The following is a 6798-nucleotide window of genomic DNA, read 5'->3' on the forward strand; positions in this document are numbered from 1 at the left end:
TTCCCCACTCCCAACCCCTGGTAACCACCTTTCTACTCTCTGTTTCTATGAGCTTTAACTATTTTATATTCCACATATAAGTGAGATCATGAAGTACTTATCTTTCTCTGATTTTTTTCACTTATTATAATGACCTCCAGTTTCATCTGTTGTTGCAAATGGCAGGATCTCCTTTTTTAAGGCTGAATCCATTCATCCATCAATAGACGCTGAGGTTATTTCCGTAATGAACTGCTGTGAACAATGCTGCGATGAACATGGAGATGCAGATATCTTTTTAATACAGTGATTTTATTTCCTTTGGATATATACCCAGAAATGAGATTACTAGATCATATGATGGTTCTATTTTTATTTTTTTGAGAAACCCCTGCATTGTTTTCCTTAATGGCTATACCAATTCCTGCCAATGGTGTGTAAAGGTTCCCTTTTCTCCACGTCTCACCAATAACTGTTATCTTTTGACATTTTAATAATAGCCATTCGAACAATTGTTAGGATATATTGTTGTGGTTTTGATTTGCATTTCCCTGATAATTAGTGATGTTGAGCACCTTTCATATACCTGTTAGCCATTGGTATGACTTCTTTTAAGAAATGTCTATTCATGTCCTTTGCCCATTTTATTTTTTTATTTTTTTTATTTATTTTTTTATTTTTTTTTCTGGCTACAAATTTATTCAACACAGAACATCTCCAGCTTTACTGAAGTGGCTGACCACGTCCATGACCAAATCTGCCTCTAAACTGGAACTCAGTTGCTGACCCAGCCCCGGCCTCAGCTTTCTTGTCGGCACCAGGGGGCACAGCGCTTTGTCTGTAGGTGTCTCTGTCAGCTTCCCCTCATGTGAGTCTTGCAGGTCGCTCTCCCTCCAGACCTTTGGGCCGTGGTCGGCCTGTCTCAGGGCGGCTGCTGCGCAGAGTAGCAGGCACAATCTCGGGGGGCAGGTGGAGGTAATCACGGAGATACTGGATGCCATCGTTGGTAAGGTACCAGTAGAACTGTCTCCAGGCAAACTGTTCCTTTACGTAGCCATGTGATTTGAGAGACTGCATGGCCTTCATGACGTGAAGTTTGGGCACATTCTTGTCTGCCAGCTCAGGGTGTTTGGGCATGTGGACATCCTTCTTGGCCACCATCACTCCCTCCTTGAGAAGGAGTTCATAAATGGCAATTCGGTTCTTCTTGGGCATCAACATCTCGGCAGCTTCTACGTCCAGGGCCGGAGCTGGAAAGCTCCTTTGCCCATTTTAATCAGGTTATTTATTTATTTATGTTTTACTATTTAGTTGTTTACATTCCTTACATATTTTGGTTATTGACCCATTATCTGTTATATGGTTTGCAGATATTTTCTGTCATTCTGTGTTTTGCCTTTTCATTTTCTCGATGTATTATTTTGTTTTGTTTCATTTTGTTTTTGCTGTACAGAAATACTTTAATTTGGGCGCCTGGGTGGCTCAGTTGGTTAAGCGACTGCCTTCGGCTTGGGTCATGATCCTGGAGTCCCGGGATCGAGTCCCACATTGGGCTCCCTGCTCAACAGGGAGTCTGCTTCTCCCTCTGACCCTCCCCCCTCTCATGCTGTCTCTCTGTCTCTCATTCTCTCTCTCAAATAAATAAAATTAAAAAAAAAAAGAAATACTTTAATTTGATGTAGTCCCACTTGTTGTTTTGCTCTTGTTGGCCTGAGCTTTTGGAGTCATATGCATAAAACCATGGCCAAAACCAATGCCAAGGAGCTTTTTAACTATGTTCTCTTGTAGGAGTTTTATGGTATCAGGGCTTACATGAGAATATGACTCTCTTGTACATTGATTCAATGTTCACTATACCAGGAGGATTTCTGGTTACACATATTATCTTGTGTGTTAGCAGGCTAACAAAGCTTAGTTCCAGGGAACTCAAGATGAATTAGTCTTACCCAGGGATTACTACTTTTGATCATCTTCTAATCCTTAGCTCTGCTGAATCTGATGATAAATGTTTGGATTTTGCCATGGTCCTCCCAAACCCACTAAAGTCAAGAAACCTATTTCAGGCATCAAAGTCTCTCACTAATATCCATGATTTATACAGAAAAATTACTCTAGCACTTTTTAAAGAATATATTGTTCTACTCATCAGCAGTTTTTTTAAGACCTTTGTGAAAAATGTGTCTTCTAGCAAGTTACAAATGAAAGACAAAATGTACATTCATAGCCTCCAAAAAATGTAGATTCTTCCCTGTACCTTTTACTAAAGAATTTCTGGCATTTGAAATCTTTATACCATGGACTACTGGTGAGTTGAGGTCTCAGAAACATGTAGGCAGAAATTGGAAAGGTTAAAACTAAAATATTGAATCCATACTCTCTGGTGATTACATCTATGTTAATAAATATCACATAATCTGAAAATGATAGTCTTCATTTTGGTTGGACTATCTCAGAATCCATTTCCATAAATACTCTTCAGATTTACAGCATTATGAAATGTCCAACCTCCTCTTCTTGGTGTTCAGCTCCTGTCATATATTCAGTATAAAACACTCCAAGTTATACTTATGACTGTCAAATGCCTTAAATTTTATATTAGAGATCTGGTGATATTAAATTCAACTGATGTTATAATTTGGCAACTCCAGAATTGAAAAGCAAGTTTTCTTTCTGTGTCCTTCAACTCTGCCTCTAAGTGATAAAAATGTTTTTGCCACGTTCATGGACTCTCCTTGGGCTTCAGTGTATCTTATTGACCTGAACATTTAGGGAATCAAGGTGACAGTACTCTTCTTAAGTGATCCAGTACTGTTAGAAGTAGTTATTACATATGATAATTATTGAATTCGTCATGCCCTTCATACTATTTTTATAAGTAGCTCAGTTCCTCAAACTTTGACCTTCTTCTAGGTGATATAGTGATACATGAACTAGTAGTGTCACCTCTTCATAGACTTCAAGTTTCCTATTGTTAAATATGTAGGGATGTGATTTTCACTGTCTTCCAAATTCTTCCTAATTGTTATGGACTTTGTTACTACTCCCAAACCCAGTTCATGGTGTCATAAGAGTTCTTGGTTTCAGACAACAGAAGTTAACTCTGATTAATTCAAGAAGAAGAAGTCTTTGTCAGAATAATAGCAGATGCTCACAAAGTTGATCAGACATCTGATAAATGAGGGTTAAAAAATAGGGATGTTAGGGGACTAGACTAAAGTCTAGAACAAAACCACATTGCACTATAGAATCAGTCTTGTTACAGTGTGTTCTCTGACATAACTGCTACCAAGGAAGTATCTACCACCATGTCCACAGAATGAGTGCTCTGCTACCATCAATTCAACATTCAGAATTAATGCCAGTACTACTATAGGTAAGGTGAATTTTAAACATCGCTGTTCCTCTTAGTCACTTTTTCAAGATATAACATCCGTTGTAGTTATACCTCTTTGGCTGGGATTAGATTAGGTGTATTTTGTAGATATAAAGGTATAAATATCCAAGTATTTGTGCATAAATACAGAGATCCAGGTAGAGCTGATAGATAGATAGATAGATGAGAAAGTATGTGTAATATATATAATATTTTTATAAATACCATAAAGTGCAGGTACAAAAACTGGGCTCAAAAATACTATTATTTATTCAAAGGGACAAATAAAAATAAACACTTAATTGGGCGCCTGGGTGGCTCAGTTGGTTAAGCGACTGCCTTCAGCTCAGGTCATGATCCTGGAGTCCCGGGATCGAGTCCCACATCGGGCTCCCTGCTCAGCAGGGAGTCTGCTTCTCCCTCTGACCCTCTTCCCTCTCGTGCTCTCTATCTCTCATTCTCTCTCAAATAAATAAATAAAATCTTTAAAAAAAAAAAAATAAACACTTATTGTGTTCTTCCTTTAAATTTATTATATACTTCTTAACTGTCATTTATTCTCTACTCTGCCCGGCAAAGGGAACTAGATACAAAGAAAGGAAAGAAAATAATTATTACCATAAATATGGTCTACTTAGGTCATACCATTGTTATTTATTACATGTACCAAAGTTATTAATAAGGGTATAGAAGAATAAACAGAAAAAAAGTATTTAAATGAAATAGACATGCATTATTTTATATTTTCATTGACATATAATAGAGTATTTAGGTGGCCTTGAAATAATGTTAGGTCAATGATATGCAGTGATATGCAATGATATGCTTTGAATTAATCACAAAGAATGTGTTTTGGGGCATATAACAGAAAGAAATATATAAGGAATCCTAGAATATCAGAGGTAAAATTATGCTGCTTTCCAATACTTAAATTTTTTTCTTGTTCTGTTCCTTTTTGATGTCATACTATGACGTAAATGACAACTTAATACAATGAAATATTAGAAGAATAAATTCCATGTATTATTGTTCATTGTTATGTATTTTTACTTTCCATTCAAAATAATGACAATTAAAATATGAAAATATCTATAATATAAAGAATTTAGCAATCATATTATAGAATAATGTTTTCAATGAATGTTCAAGAAAAGAAGCCATAACGCTTTGAGTGCGCTTTGTTAAGGATAATATCCAACATGAATGGTACTAACACTGGGACGCCTGGGTGGCTCAGTCGGTTAAGCGTCTGCCTTCAGCTCAGGTCATGATCCCAGTGCCCTGGGATCGAGTCCCGCATCAGGCTCCTTTCTCAGCAGGGAGCCTGCTTCTCCCTCTGCCTGCAGCTCCCCCTGCTTGTACCCTTGCTAACTCTCTCGCCCACGCTCTCTCTCTCTAACAAATAAATAAAATCTTTAAGAAAAAAAAAAAAGAATGGTACTAACACTAGATATTACATCCCCTCTCTGACTCAATATTATTACAATACCATCTTAGCTTACTTGTTAGACTGCTATCATCATGGGAGATGCCTGGCGTAGTGGTTTATTAGTGACTGTCAGTTGAATAATCCAGAAATGCCTATTTCAAAACTGCAGTTTATTAGATAATTAATATTCTTGTCTTCAGAAGATGTCTTTCCTTTCGTGTCTGTAGAGTTTAACTTTCAAATTCAGTGTATTATTATTACAGGTGTTAGAGTTTTAGAACTATTCCGTGCCTTTATATTTTTAGACACTCAACTTGGTGAATTATTTTAATAGAATTAATCGCATAAATCAGTCAATATAATTCAGCCCCAATTTTTTGTCTGACTTAATTCCACTCTCAAGACAGACACAATGGCCCCAGCCTATTGACATGGAGACTGAGAATAACTAACTGTGCTTTGGGATTTGATGTATCTTCAGGCAAGTCAGGTCACTCTACCAAAAAATAAAAAAAATCTTGCTTCTATATGAAAGTTAAAAAAATAATAAAACCCGGAAAAAAAAAAACTAACTTGAAAAATTCAGTAGCCTGGGTTTCTTGGCTCTGAGCAATGCTATAAATTCATTTCTGGTAGAGGCCACAGAAAGCAATACTTGATTTCTCCTTTGAGTTTCATCAAATCAATGAAAATGAGACAGATGTTTGTGGAATTCTCTTGGAGGGTAGGTGGTGTAGAAAGCAAAGATACCAGGTGATAAACACAGGTGCTGAAACGTGGATGTTGCTGAAGAATTATTTGTTACATTTAAAGATTTGGAGCCTAGGAGATTTACCAGTCTGGTCTCAGAGCCAAGGCCTTTCCCCGAATAAAAATAACAATAAATACAGTGAAATAAGTTATTCTGGAGGCAAAAATAAATTATACATTGAATGTTGGAATAATGTTAAACATTAACACTGAATGAGGAAGAGAAACCTCCCAAATGAACAACGTCTATTTTACCATGTTTTCTATAAATTTGTGGGAAGCACCCCATCTAATGTGTTTGGATACTTCCTATTTTCTTAGTAAAACTGCCTCATCCTTGGAATTTCAGTGTATTGATGAAAAAGATCAATAAGCAATGTTGTAATTCATAGCTATAAGTATGAAGGAAACAATTCTATTGGAAAGTGAACCAGGTGGGTAGAATATTACCATAGATTTGAAAAACGGTAATGAATTTTCCTTTTAAGGAAGAAAAACACCAAAAAAAAAATTACCTGTGAATTTTGTACTCTACAGAGAACTGTATCCCTTCTTAAAAACCACAGAAGCTAGAGGCACCTGGGTGGCTCAGTCGTTAAGCATCTGCCTTTGGCTCAGGTTATGATCCCGGGGTCCTGGAATCGAGCCCCACATCGGGCTCCCTGCTCCGCGGGAAGCCTGCTTCTCCCTCTCCCACTCCCCCTGCTTGTGTTCCCTCTCTCACTGTGTCTCTTTCTGTCAAATAAATAAATAGAATCTTAAAAAAAAAAAACATAGAAGCTAGAGAACATAGTATTTTCAAGGAAATTTCACATTATGTTGATGAGTGAAAGATGTCTGAAAACTTTTAGTTTGGCAACTTAATAAGTGTAGTCATTATACAGTGTCTTCTTTGACAAAATCCCTCTATTTGTTTAATGTACTACTGAGCTATCTTTGCTTCTCTTAGAGAACTTTTCTGAAGGACCTTCTTCTTAATTACAAAGCTTTCTTTAGGGAAGAACTTTATTTTTCTTATTTGGCTTCTACAATTCAGTGCCACTGTGTTGGAATGATAATGAAAGTTTCTGACCAAAAAATAAATGTCTATAAGATGACATGATGCTGAACATTCCACAGTATCTATATACTGTTGTGTGTTCAGGTAATTATTGTTACCTATTGGAAATGTAGAAATATAGAAAAGTTATTGTGGTTACAGAAATCCCTTGTTGATGCTGAAAGAGGCTACCAGCGAAAATATATCTGGATTTCATGCAGCATAAAG

At 36.7% G+C, this 6798-nt stretch overlaps 1 pseudogene; it reads right to left on the reverse strand.

Annotated features, from left to right (window-relative positions):
* Positions 1-702: 702 nt before the first annotated feature.
* Positions 703-1200, reverse strand: LOC113915127 (annotated as a pseudogene).
* Between the last annotated feature and the right edge of the window lie 5598 nt (positions 1201-6798).

This window comes from Zalophus californianus, chromosome 11 (assembly GCF_009762305.2).
Source record: "Zalophus californianus isolate mZalCal1 chromosome 11, mZalCal1.pri.v2, whole genome shotgun sequence".
Lineage (NCBI taxonomy): Eukaryota > Metazoa > Chordata > Mammalia > Carnivora > Otariidae > Zalophus > Zalophus californianus.